The sequence below is a fragment of the Vicugna pacos genome, unplaced genomic scaffold (assembly GCF_048564905.1).
Source record: "Vicugna pacos unplaced genomic scaffold, VicPac4 scaffold_20, whole genome shotgun sequence".
Taxonomy (NCBI): domain Eukaryota; kingdom Metazoa; phylum Chordata; class Mammalia; order Artiodactyla; family Camelidae; genus Vicugna; species Vicugna pacos.
In genome coordinates, this window is record NW_027328741.1 from 30,194,193 (window position 1) to 30,209,229 (window position 15,037).

The following is a 15,037-nucleotide window of genomic DNA, read 5'->3' on the forward strand; positions in this document are numbered from 1 at the left end:
ACCAATAAAGTGCTATGAAAAGTATTTCTCAAATGAGAATTGTCAGAGTGAGGAATGTCGGGGAAAAGAAACCGCAGATTGAATGAACTGACTCCCATTGACAATTTATATAGAAAATTTCCATTGACAAATTACCAGATTTTTATATGGATTTTTTTCAAATTTATATTTCATTGAAAAACTAGATGATCAATGTACATAAAACATTTCATTAGTAAATACACTGGGAAAAATTCCAAAAGTGGTAAGTGGGGCATAAAGTTACAGGCATACTGACCTAAAAGTAAAAGACACTGTAGAACAGTAAGAGTTAGAACTGGGTGATACTGGGACCTAAGCAGAAGACTGAATAAAACAGGTAGCATTAAGATATCATACAGATGACAAGGGAGACAGTGGATGAAGGTGCTTGAGAACAAAGCAGGATTTATCTGACGTCTGTGTCTGCCATTTCCTGTGAGGCTTCAGGAAGTCACTGCCCTTTAAGGACCCTAAGTTTTCCTTGTCTCTTGAATGAGGATAATTCCTACCTTACAGAGTTATCTCAAAATCATTTTTATAGGACTTACAACACCACTTGCTACTTAAGAATTTTACATCACCTCTTCTTAAAGAGTGTTTTAATAGCTCAACTGACAGTAGCATTTTACAATTACCATTATTAATATTCAAGTATTATTTCATGAAGAAAAAATGATTGCTCTTTAGGTATTTAAAATTCCTGAGTAATTAGATTAAAATACAAGTATGCAAAACCATAAAACATAAAAATAAATATTTGCCAAACACTCCAATCTATGGTCAATATGTATTTAAAGATGAAAATAGTAATAAAATATTTTTAAAATACATAATTTTATTTTTTAAATTTGCAAAGTATAGACTAGAAAATATTTGTAGCTAATGTTAAAAAGTCTGTTATTATCATTATGGTGATGTAAGGAATTATAAGAATGTTGATGGAGTAAAAATCTCTGAACCATGTGTTTCCAGAAAAAGAGTGCCATAATTCCGTTATGTGTAATAAGAAAATCATTTTCCTCCTTTATGCTTTTGTTTCGCAAAATAAGAAAATGAAAACCACAATGTTAGAAGAGATGAGGGATTTTAAATTTTTATGTGCCATGAACTTTAAAGAATCTTTAAGACATTTCTTTTCCTGTACAGAGGTCCAAACACACAAAACTTGTATACAATTTCACAGCCCTTCACAATTAACTCTTAGACTTTCAAAAGCTTTTTTCCAAGCCTACTATTTTCACAATTCTTTTGATTACAAAAAGAAACATTAGTGGACAATTTCAGTGTGATTGACACGCTGATGCTGCCACCTAGTGGCACAGTTTAACAACATCTTAAAAAGGAATGACGTCAGTCATTGCACATGAAATAGTGCTTACTCTTTATTTGAACAAGTCTATACTCACAGTAGATCGTGTTAATAGGAGATGAATAAAGAGCAGAAGGGGGGCAGCTAATTAAGAATGTGAAATAGTGCATTTCATGGTGCTGAAAGTATAACAAACTTTAACAAACTTTGACCTTCATGTTCAAAAATAATACTAAATATTTAAAACTAGGTTTTTAAGAATTTAGAGAATAAGGTCATTTTGAGGGGACCTTTATTAACATGAAATTGGAACCGGACTAATACCAGCCTTAAAAATTAATGATGTTTTTCATTAAAAAGTCTACAAACAATAAATGCTGGAAAGGGTGTGGAGAAGAGGGAACCCTCCTACACTGTTGGTGAGAATGTAAACTGGTGTAACCATTATGGAAAACAGTATGGAGGTTCCTTAAAAAAATAAAAATAGACTTACTATATGATCCAGCAATCCCACTCCTGGGCATATACCCAGAGAAAACTAATTCTGAAAGACACATGCCTCCTAACGTTCAGAGTTATTTACAACAACCAAGACATGAAAACAATCTAGATGTTCATCGACAGATGACTGGATAAAGATGTGGTTTATATCTACAATGTAGTACTACTCAGCCATAAAAAGCAATGAAATAACGCATTTGCAGCACCATGGATGGCTTTAGCAGTCATCATTCTAAGTGAAGGAGTCAGACAAAGACAAATGTCATAATAGACAAACAACAAGGACCTACTGTCTTTATAGCACAGGGAACCATATTCAATTTCTTATAATGAGCATAATAGAATAGAAACTGAATATATATATATATAACTGAATTGCTTTGCTGTATACCTGAAACTAACATTGTAAATCGGCTACACTTTAATAAAAAGAATAATAAAAATTATGATGTTTTATCACATTCCCTCCAAAATGACCTCAAATAGATTTAACAAACTTCTAGTGAATAACATCTTTGGTGTCACATATTGTCCTAGACCCCGATGATAAAGAAGTAGTGTTTACCCGGGACATGTGATAAGAGAGGATTCTTCTCTTTCTAGGCTACTAAAATTTTACCAAATTAATCAGGAGCAGATGGTGTCCTATGCCTTCCTAAAATTTATAAATATGATCATATGGAATTTTTATTAACCTAAAAAATCAAGAAGAAGAATAGAAATATCAGTCACAATGTCTTGGATGTTTATCTATAAAGTCTTACCTAATGTTATATTAATACAGTGGCCTACATAATGTTATCCCCATCTCATAGATGACTACAAGAAATGTTTTGTTTAAAGTATCTGTAATGTTAGATATTGATTCTTACTTTGAATTTTGCAATATCGCATCCTAAACATAATTGCGACATTCCCATTTAAATTCACTCTCCTTCTCTCTCCCTCTTTCTCTCTCTCTCTCACACACACACACCCAAGCATATTAAAAATAAATTTTATTTTCATAGTCTTTCTCGTGTTGGTAGGGGATAGGAAAGTGTGAAAATGGTCTCTTTCTTGTTCCAGAACATCTTCTTTAAATATTTCTCTCTCTTTCCTCAAAGTTCCATTTCAAATATGTTTATCTGCCTGACCAGATCTCCTGTTTCCCTTCTTTGGCAACAGAACCACTCTTTATCATAGAAAACTTGTCCTTCCCATACCTGGTGGGGCTGTCAATCATGAGACCCCGCATTCCCCAAACCACAGAGGTAAGCACTTTGTCCAGTAGGGGAAGTCAGTGAGGGAACCCCAACACTCTGGACACGGCCACCAGATCAGTAAGCAAGAACTGAGCCAAACTCATAGCATTGGTTTCTCTTGAAGGGTGTCAGATGGACTATCTTTTGAATTTAATTATCTTTTAATGCACTAAACCTAACAATCAAGCCAAGAGTCAACCAAGGTGCAGTGTGGATGCTCCGTTCCCACTCTGTCTTCATTTGTGTCCATTTGAGTTAGGATTTCCTATTCCTGTGACAGAAAACTCAAAATAACAGTAACTGTTAAAAAATATTTAATATTTAAAGGGATTTATTTTCTCTGTCATAAAATATATCTAGAGGTAGCCAACATAGGGCTGATATGGCTGATATACAATATCAGGAACACCAAAGTTTCTTCATGGTCCCAGATGACTGCTTAAGGTCCAGCCATTAAAGCTGCTTTCCAGGTCACACAGTATAGCTTGTCCTAGTGGAGTCTCCAGACATTGTGAGATGAATAAAATCTAAGACTCTGTGACCCACATTTGTGCTCTCATCACCCCAGCTCCCCAGGGCTGTAAGAGTCAAGCATTATGGGAGAAGGATGCTGGACTGTGACTTGGATCAATTACGGAGCTGAGACTCAGAGTGGCCACTGGATAACCATAAATGAATTCCCTAGCATTACCATTATGTAACTGTCCTTCTCCCAGATTACTCCAGAGGTGTCCAGCATCACTCACTCATCCCAAGGGTGCGTGGGGCTACAAAGCTCCCTGTGGGCCTCAGGCTCAACCAGAGCTACCTGGATTCCAAAAACTCAGGTGTAGTAGGATATGGATCTTTTATTTTTAATGTTGAATATTTTTCCTAGTCCAATATCATAATTAAAAGAGATCAGAATTGTGAGTGTATCTTATAGCATCAAATTTAGATACTAGAAGTTCAACTGCCAAAAAAGAAATATTCACTGGGTGTTGAGGCAGGGAGAAAGGAGGAAGTGTTCTAGTACCTTTCTTGGGTGCAGAGATCCAATAACTAGGTTTGAGGGCATGTCTGGGGTTCAAAGTCAGGATGAAGTGCAGTCTCCTGGAAGCAGAATTTGACTTGCTGAGCATGGGGTTTGAACTTTGACTCTTTTCCTGGGAAAGGAGGGAACAAGCTGGCACCCAGATTACAAAAGCAAATTCTGACAGGCAGCCACGCCTCTGCCCAGCTACTGAGAAGCACTGCTAAGTGGCCTAGAAGCACAGGAACATTCCCAATCCATTTCATTTGCATAGCTCTTTTTTCTTTTTTTCCATTTCCTGGATATGAACTTAGATCTTAGCAAAAAAACATCTTTATAGTTATTCCTTTTGGTGATAGGACTTCCATGTTAGAAACCACACTCTTTTAAGAAAGCCAGGAAAACAGGAAAGACTAAGTCATAGACAGAGAAGTGATCCCTATGTGGCGTAGAGATAATTTATGATAAAAGCAAGGGTGGAGGGCTGCGCCCTCCAGCAGCTCAGTGGATTCTCACAATAGCAGCAAAGAAGTAGAGACTATCCAGACAGTTAGACCACTGATGTGTGCGATCACTCCAGGACAATCAAAAAGCAACAATCTGGATGCTGGGAACCCTGGATTAAGGGTTCACTTTACTACTTTATTATTCTATATGGGTAAAAATTCTATCATAAGAATGTTTTTAAATAAAAATATGCTGCATGAGGTGCCAGAATATTTGGTGGTGAATAGTTGGGAGATGTTTCATAAATGACCATGGAGAGTAGCTGGAAATCAACAGGGGTCATGAAGTACGGTGGTGTTCATGAATGTAACAGCATAAACCCTGCCCACGACCCTGACACAGCATCTGTGTCACATGGCAAGGAAACAGAGCTCTGGCTTCTAGAAGATATGTATATACCACGGGTGATAAGAGGAGCCCCTTACCAGCCACAAGAATCTAAAGAACCTCTGCTCTAAGGCACAGATCAAAACACTGATAATTTACCTTCCAGCAAGAGAAAGAGATGTCACTTTATTTCACTACTAGCAGGAAACACATATACATCTGAAACTGTTCACCCTCCATCTAATTAACTGCTTCCACAAAAAAATATTATAAATTAAATGGAGGAAAGTTTTTAGCTAGCACCTGGATCCTTTTAATTACATCCTATTGGCACTATTTCTGTCTCTCTGGTTATGTGGCAAGGGATTGGTTCCTTCTGTCTGAGACAGTTGCTTCACTGAAACTATAATTAGCACCAGCCAGTAAACCACCTCAACGTCTTGGTATCCAGTTCCCTGCATAGCTTGCTCACTTCCGAACCCAAGCCACTCCATGCCCATTCCCTGTAATGCACTGTGTTTATAATAACTGCAATATTCAAAGCAAGTTCAACTAACCCTGGAGTGAGGAAGACTGATTGTGGCTGTCATCTCATCAACACTGCTTAAGAGAGCACTTGCTTATCCAGAAACTCCATTAAGAAAGTTATTTGGACAGAAGTCTACACCCTAGTTTTTCACTACTGTATCACTACTCAAGTTTTCCCACTGTTTTTTTTTTTTCCTTTTCAGATGTAGCTCTTTTTATTAAATAGTGATAAATTTTACATTTTTAGATCATACACAACTATCAAGGCAAAAATGCCAGCAGAATCTAGTTTGTACCCAAAAGATGCTTTTCAAAAATCACTAATCTTTCTTGAAATGATTATAATACCTCTTGAACTCTTCAAAATATCTTGAGAGTCAGGACAGGGGAGAAAGGTGTTAAATGTTTTTAACTTCATTCTGTTGTATTGATTTTTTTTTAATTTGGAAACAACAATAACAAAAAAGACTAACATGAAAATAAGATACACATTTTATCCGTTTTAGTTTACCTCTAACTTCTCAACACCTATTGTCTCTGATATTTTAGAATTTTTCTCATTTCCTCATTCACTTTTTTGCACCTTATTTCTAATTTCTGTTGTAAGCTATCTTTTATTTAAAAGAATGAGGAAAAACTGAACATCAATTAGTGAAGTTATAATTAGAACTAAACTCAAATAGGCAGAGACGCATCTGGAAATTATTACCAGGACTCGTCACTTGGTGGAAGAATAAGAGTATAAGATTTTTTTTTTTTTGGTTAATGTTGTTCTTCATTTGCTTGTCTACATTTTCTTTTCCTTTCCTGTAATGTTCATGACATTGTATTTTTAGAAAGCAAGAATAAATCAAATAGGCATAAAAGATATGAAAAAGAATATGATATGGGTGATTCATTTAGTTAAAAAAAGCTTTTGTAAGCTAAGTAACTACTCTGTTTACTCTTTTCAATTCCATATTTAGAAACAGGGAACATACATGCTGTTTCAAAGACTCTCACCCAATGTGGACATTTACATTGGTCTAACTAGTGCAAGAATGTTAGTAGCTAGGTGGTCCCCACAGTTTTAGATTTTATCCTATTTCCAGTAATGAAGGTGTCTGAGGAAGCAGAAGTGCTCTGAGTCCACGGAGGACTGGGGATTTTTATCATTTGTAGGGACATAAAGAAATGAGCTTTTAAAAAGTTACCGAAATAAAAATCATACAGAAGAATGGAGGTATGACATTCCCCTAAATTCTGCAAATTCTTTGGCCTCTTTGGATGATGACAGGTTATCTAGCCATGTCTGAAAAGAAGCTTTTCTCTTCTGTATTTTAGATGGAAGTCTATCTTCTGATGCAAAACTTCCTTCTAGTGATGGTCCTACACATGGCAGCTTTCACTTCTTTATTTCTCAAGTTGTAGATGAGAGGATTCAACATGGGGATGACTGCTGTGTAGAACATGGACACCACTTTATCGAGGTCCAAAGAGAAAACTGCCCCCAGCCTCACATAGATAGAAAAGAGAGCCCCGTACAAGATGGAAACATCCGTGAGATGGGAAGAGCACATGGAGAAGGTTTTGTGCCTCCCAGCAGCAGAGGGGACCCTCAGGATGGCAAGGAGGATGTAAAAATAGGAGATGACAATGGTCAGGCTACTGACCATGAGGACAGCTCCAGCCACAACGAAAGCTAACAACTTATTGATCCGGGTGTCCGCACACTCAAGAGAAAGCAGAGGGGACAAGTCACAGAAGAAATGATTGATTACATGGGAGCGACAAAAGGGAAGTCGAAAAGCAGCTGTTGTGTGAGTCATGGTGTTCAGAAACCCCGCAGTGTAGAGTCCCGCCACCAGCTGGATGCAGAGCCTTCAGGACATGGCAACGGAATACAGTAGCGGGTTACAGATGGCCACGTAGTGGTCATAGGCCATGGACGCCAGGAAAAGGCACTCGATGGCCACAAAGAACCCAGAGAACCACTGCTGCAAGGCACAGCCCAGGAAGGAGATGGCTTTCCTCTCAGCAAAGAAGTCAGCGAGCATCTTGAGGCCCACCACTGACGAGAAGCAGATGTCCACAAAGGACAGGTGACTGAGAAAGAAGTAGATCGGTGTGTGGGAGCAGAAATTGAGCCGGATGAGGATAATCATGCCCAAGTTTCCTGTCATAGTAACGAGGTAAAAGAGTAGGAAGAGCAAGAAAATGAAGACTTGCTGCCGAGGATGGTACTTCAAGCCTATGAAAATGAACTCTGTGATCTTTGTAGAGCTCTCAGCAGCCATCAGTGGGTTTTGGTCTCTAGAGTTAGAAAATGAGAATTGGTAGCGAATACAACTTTAAATTTCTTGAAAGCATAAAGTGATACACAAGAAAAGAAATTACAGATTTTTGATTTAGGAACACTGGTGTTAAAAAAAAAAGCCTAAATAAAGTGCTGGCAAATAAAATACATTACAGTTCTAAAGAGCAACATGGCTTAAATGTTTTAAAGAGAAAGTTAAAGTTTAACTAAGAATTTGGTCTACATTAGAAAACCTATAAAACTATTCACTATATTTACATATTAAGAAAAGCATTAGTATTATTTCAATACAATTTTTATAAGAGTTTGATTAAATTTGGCTCTCAAAAAAAAAAACTTTTCAGTATGGAAAAAAAAAAAGGAAACTATTTAACGTAGTAAGAAAGAACCTTCCTGAAGCTTTCAGAGGAAGCATGTGTAGAGTAAAACATGAGGAACATTCCCATTATAGCCAGAAACTATATAAAGATGCTCACAATTTATACTATTGAACAATATATTGGAGATTGCAGCCAAAACACTAAAATATGAGAAGGAAAGATATAAGAATGTAGAAAAAAGAGAAGAAAATACAGTCAGCATTTGCAGGCAAAATAGTCACCCACGTAGAAAATGGATGAGTCAACTAATAAGATTTTTCTAAGAAAAAAATTGAAGAGTTCAACAAATAGTTTAGAAGATCAATGTAAAAAACTCAATAACAATTGCTTATGAGTTGTAATGAAAAAACTCATATTCATCAACTCAAATTGATCAACTAATCATAAAATAAGCCTAACAAGGAATCTTCCAAATTTGTATGAAGAAAAGTACAAACTGTTGAACTTTACTGAAGCAAAGGAAGAAATGCCTAAATCAGTGAAAAAAATGTGTTTTATGTATTTCTTATGTATAAAACAGAAACAGACTCAATTATAAAGATTCATTTCTTCCTGAGAAAGTAAAAATTAACTCAGACTCGGGGAGTAAGGACTTGTGTGGCCATCCTTTGGGCGGGAATAGCAGACACAGGTAAGTCATCTGTAAGCAGAACAGGACACAGTACTTCTCCCGCAGATAACATTGCAGCTGCCAGCATTTAACACTTTCTCTGAGTGACAACCGCCTTGTCACTCAATGAGAAAATGTATTTTCTAAAAGTATAGGCTAGCTAAAAATGTTCATTGTTAATTATACCAGCAAGATGAAACATGCCACTCTGACCAGGAAGATCTAAGTAAGTCACTTTGACATGGCTAAGGAGTCTCAATTTCCCACACAGGCACAGAGCTTCTCAGGAGGGACTTCCAGACACCACATTCCACATCCATCCACACTTTGTAGTTTCTAGGGAAACAGGACCCTGTGTCTGCACGGTGGGCGTGTTGTGATATTGCCTCCTTAACATACAGCCTGCTTTGTTTTGAGCTTATCAAAAGTTTTCTTGATTTAAATTTCATGTAAACTCCACCCTTTTTAAAAATCCCACAATAACTTTATTTCCTCTTTGCTCAGTGAGATACCCATGGTGCTTCTGGTGTGTGATTGTCTCATTGGAATGGCTCAATAAAGCTGGCTTGGTCCAACTACAGACTTGTTCCTGGCTGTCTTAGGATGACTGAGCAAGGACACTCACCAAACTATGTGGCTAATTTAATGCAATTTCAACCAACATCTAAATATAATTTTTAATGAAACAATCTGCTTGAAAAATTTATGGAACAAAATGTATTTAAAAATAGCCAATATAGTTTCTAAAAAGAAAAATTAAGATATTCAATGCTGATTTAAAGCTATCATAATTAAAAGAGTAAAGTGTTTTTACTAGAACAAAGAGATGAATAGAAAAGGACAGGAAACCTTTAGAAAAACCACAGGCAGACCTAGGCATGTATGTCAACTGACTATGAATAAATATTTTATTCCAAGTAAGGAAAGCCAAGATTCAACAAGTCAATATTCATAAAAAAGTGTTACAATAGTTGAATGGCCATTTGAGAAAATAAATACTGTTAAAATTCTACCCCACATCACTTAAATTTAAAAAATCTTAACTATAAATGTATTATATGAAAATAGTGAAGAAAAGTGTTATGATTTATTTTTAATGGTCTTCTTATACAGAACATAAAAACCACATGAAGAACATGTTGCAAATTTTACTACATCACAGTTTTAAACAAATGTATGCCAACATGCATTCTAAGTATCAAGACACACAGATTGGGAAAAAAATATTGAAACATATATTACAAAGGATTAAAATCAGAACACACAAAGAACTATCATTAATCATCAGTTAAAATAGCAAATGCTCATTGTAATAATAGGCAAAAGATATAATGCATGCCACAAGAGTGGACACCCAAAGTCCCAATAAGAATTAAAAAAAAAACAAACTTAATTTTGCAAATAATCATGGAAGCCAAATTGAAAAAAAAAAACCTCATACTATTTTCACCTGTCAAATTGACAAAATAAAGAAATTTAAGAATATAAAACACTGATGAGACAGCCAGAAAAAAATGGCAATCACTCATGATGCAGGGTGGGGCCTCTGGATGGAAATTTTTCACTATTTTGACTTTTTTTGAAAAAGAAAGTACCTAATGACTCACAAATTCCATTACATAATATCTACCCCAAGGAAACGCAATGGAAAAAAAATGATGTCTACTTCATCATTGTTTAAAATGATAAAAAAAAAAACTGGAATCCGCATAAATATTGTCCACAAGAGCAATAGCAAAATAAACCTTGGTACAGTCATTCTATGGAATACTGTGCAGAAGTTTAAATAATAGGTAATTTTATATATGGAAACATGGTTATTTTTCCAAGACATGTGAAGAAGAAGCAAGTTACAGAATGATCTCTGCAGTATGGTTTTAGGAACAAGTTTTAAACCTTAATATGTTCATTAATTATAATTATTTAAATGTGTGCAAATAGAATAAAATAAAAGAGTCTGTAAGGATATACACCAAATTTGCAATCATAATTTCTGAGCAGAGAGGGGCCATGAAATGGTATGTGATGGATAATCAAAGGTGACTCCATGTGCACGCAAATTTGATACAAGGAGATTTTGGTACAAGGAGAAACAAAACCAAAATCTAAAAAACAAAAACAAAAACAAACAAACAAACAAAAACAAAGCATAAATACAGGACAGAAATAGACTCATGGACAGAGAATACAGACTTGTGGTTACCATGGGGGTAGAGGGTGGGGAGGGATAGACTGGGATTTCAAAATTGTAGAATAGATAAACAAGATTACACTGTATAGCACAGGGAAATATACACAAAATATTATCATAAATCACAGAGAAAAAATGTGACAATTAGTGTGTATATGTCCATGAATGACTGAAAAATTGTGCTGAACACTGGAATTTGACACAACATTGTAAAATGATTATAAATCAATAAAAAATATTAAAAAAAAGTGTAGTAATCTAGAACAAGCCCCTAAGGTATTCCAGCAATTTTAAAGAGAGAGAAGAAAAGAAAACAGCTACAATCAATTTGGGATGAAAAATGTGTGAAGCCTAGGAGGTAGAAAGTGAGAAAGTGAGAAACAATTGCAAGCTATGCATATGGAGTTCTAGATTTCTAAAATTCTAACAAGCTGAGAGAACTCCAAATTCACCCTTTACAAATAAGAAAACTGAGTTCCCAAGATATCTGAGCCAAGACCAGAGAAGGTGGCCAATACACCATCACTTACCAGCACGCTGTGCTAAAGCCCATGGTTGGCTTCATGATACAACACAACTGAGGTTGCAATGAATATGGAACAAGAAACAAGTATTTATAGAATATTCAAGTCTTACCAGACTCTGCTCCAAGTGCTTTGCAAACCTCAGCCCACTTGATTTCCACCCAAACCTGGATAAGAAACACTTTGTTATCCCCAATTTACAGAGCAGGCAGTAGAGGTTGTAAGTGCAGAAGGTGGAGCCTAAAGCCTGAGAGCGAGGATCTCATAGAATTATCTGAGTTTAAGACACTGCCCTGGCTGAATACAGTCTATACTTTCAATGATGTCTCTCTCCCAAAAGGGAACCTAGACCTCTCTATGTCCCAACTCAATTCTGCATGTTCTTCATGGGATACAGAATCATCAGCCACTGTCCAAGTGCAGATTTAATGCTGAAGGATCTGTTGATTACAAAGCAAGCAATGAGGTCTCAGAGAAATAAGAGTTCAAGCTTACTCAATCACAGGGACTCTCAAACATCTGCAAACTGTGCTCTTGTTGATAGTTTTTCCATTAACCTTCCCATTCTGTGCTTTGAGCATGATGCCCATAAGCCAGTGCAATATTGCTTCCAGATGGCACCACACCTCAGGGTTTAGTGGGAGGTAGCTGTGCCCAGCCTCTCTCCCATTCAGGGCACGGTTGTTGCAGAAAAATGTGTTACAGCTCAGTGTTACAGCTCAGTTTTGACAACAACATGGATCCAGGCGAGAGACCAAACAGTACTCAGAGATGGAGAACTCAGGTTTATTACACCAGAGAGCCCAGAGGAGTTAACACTTAAAGCTCTGGACCCTGTCTGTAGGTTTATACAGGCCTTTTATAGGCTGCCAGTTTTACACTTTGCAACATCATATGCAAATAAAGTACAACAGAAGTTGACCAACCAGGAATAAGCTCTGTAGAAATAGACCAATCAGGAGTGAGTTCCATGCAAATAAAGTATTACAAATGGATCAATCAGAAGTTAGGGAAGTGGACCAATCAGAAGTGAGAGTAATAACCAATCAGGAGTGAGAGTAATAACCAATCAGAAGTGAGCTCAGGGAACCAATAGAATTCTAGGTGTAAGTTAGCTGCTTTAGAGGCAAAAAGTGAGATTAAAACCTCTGGGCCAGGGAACCGGACTGTGATGGGAGGAGAGCAGCGGTCCTGCCTAGGGGTCCTGCCAGTCTTTCTATGGAGCTTCCTGCCTCACAGTCACTGGGTCCTTAAGAGGGATTTAACTTGACTGTAACCTCTTTGTGCATTTTACAGGATTTCACATTACTTCTTAGACTGTGTGCAACATTCTAACCAGATACGTGTGTATGTACCAAATAAACACATTTTAAATGTCATACATTTTTATTTTCCCATAAATCCATTTAACTCATTTTGAACTTCTTGAAGATAAACAGAGAAGCAGAAATGATAATAATAAAAAAAAGTCTAAACTTACATTTTAACGAATTCCTTTCTTCTTTAGAAAATTAAAATTAAAATGGAGTACAATTTGCATTCTTTTTCAGCATGCATTTCATCTCCTCACCTCCCCTCGCCCCACTCCCCACCCCCGTACTCTGCACAGAGAAGTCAGACTTTCTAGGAGCCACTTGGTTTTATTATTAGTTTTCTTCCCAAGGAACTAATGATTCCACTCGGAAACATAATATTCTCGTGGTTTACAGTTTCCAGAAGTAGTTACATCATTTTTTGTCCTGGAAGAATTTATGTCCCTAAAGTATGCCATACCTTGGGGATTGTATTGCTAAGAAGGATGTAAATTAAAATGTTCTTGCTTTCTTTAAACACTTTTAAAAATCCACTGGGATCACAGTAATTGTTTAGATAAATGCCTTATTTCTTACCTCCTTCTTAAACTATTTAAAGAATAAATTTTAGTGCAATGATGTAATAATGTCTGCATTTTTCTCACAAGAAGTACCACAAAATTTCTGGAACTGCTCAACTAAAGTACAGTATAATAGAGGATCCACCACAAGGGTGCCTTATTTGACATTATAATTGTTTATCTTTTTCCCAACACGGACAGGAAAATCACTGAGAATCAGAATGTATGAAGAGTTTCTATTCTATTCGTGCAGGTTTTTTTCCTGAGGAATTGAAAGAGGTTTCACTGACAAAGGCAAGCCCGATGCTACATTTTTAAGCTTCTATTGATGAATAACAGAGAGAAAAATGTACACATCTTAAGTGTACTGCTCAGTGATTACTACAAAGTGAACACAAACATGCAAGCACCACCTACGTCAAGAAATACACCATCTCCACCATCCACATCATGTCTGTGAAATTTATCCCTGGTTGAATAAATCTCTAGTCCATATATTGCATTGCTGTTAGTATTCTAATATATTGATATTTCACAAATGATTTATCCATTTCTGTGTTGTTGGGCATTTGAGTTGCTCTCAGTTTTTACATTTTGGGAATTTTTCTCCAAAGATCATCCAGTGAACACCATGTCCTTTGGTGTTCATGAGCACACATATCTCTTGGGAAGATACCTGACAGTAAAATTTCTTTGTTATAAGGTATGTATATATTCATATTGACTGATATTTCAAGGAGTTTTCCAAAACCCATTATTTACACTCCCATTAGTAGTTCATGAGAGTCAGTATTTGTCACTTTGGCCATCTCAGTGAGTGTGGAGTGGTATCTCATTGTGCCTTTAACCACCATTTCCCTGATTTCTAGCGAGTTTGAGCAACCTATTGCAATATTTATAGGACATTTACATAACCAGTTTTATGAACTGCCTGTTCAAATGTCTTGCTCACATTTTTTGACTGGATTGCCTGTCTTTTTTAAAGTTAATATTTATCCATATATTCCAGGTATATCAACTATATGCATTGTAAATACATTTCCCTTGCTGTGGTTTACATGTTTATGCTCTTCGGTGTAAGCCTAAGTTCTCAATTTTAATGTGATTCAGAGAATCAATATTATCTTTCATGTTTAGTATGTTTGTACCTTATTATTATTTTTTTAATTTGCAACCACCTGTAACAGAGATATTCTCCAATATTATCTTCCGGATGCTTTAATTCCTTGCCTTTCACATCTTGATCTCCAAATCATCTGGAGATGATCTTAGTGTGTATTGTGAGATGGGGGTAAATTCCATTTTTTTCCATGCAGACATCCAATGGATCCAACATTATTTTTTAAAATCATTTTTTCTGTCCCCAGTATCAGCTTTGTCTTAAGTGAATATTGTTGAGAAAATGAGGATGCTAATTATACAGGAAGAAACCTGCTGTCAAACCAATTTACTCGAAGTATATCAGTATTTTCAAATGAAAATACACTGAAATGAGCAGAAACTTTATCAGAATCAATTTGCAAATACTGTCTTCCCAAAGTACACTGCATGAGAAAGCAGAAGTTATTATCTTTAACAGCTTTACATCATTGTATTATTTTATTTCGGCAAGGAAGGGAGATAATTAGGTTTATTTGCTTTTAATGGAGATACTGGGGATTGAACCCAAGACCTCATGCATACTACGCATGTCTTTTAAAGAAAGCCTTCAGAG

At 36.3% G+C, this 15,037-nt stretch overlaps 1 pseudogene; it reads right to left on the bottom strand.

Moving 5' to 3' along the window:
• Positions 1–6,780: 6,780 nt before the first annotated feature.
• On the bottom strand, positions 6,781–7,725 carry LOC140693672 (olfactory receptor 5G9-like; annotated as a pseudogene).
• Between the last annotated feature and the right edge of the window lie 7,312 nt (positions 7,726–15,037).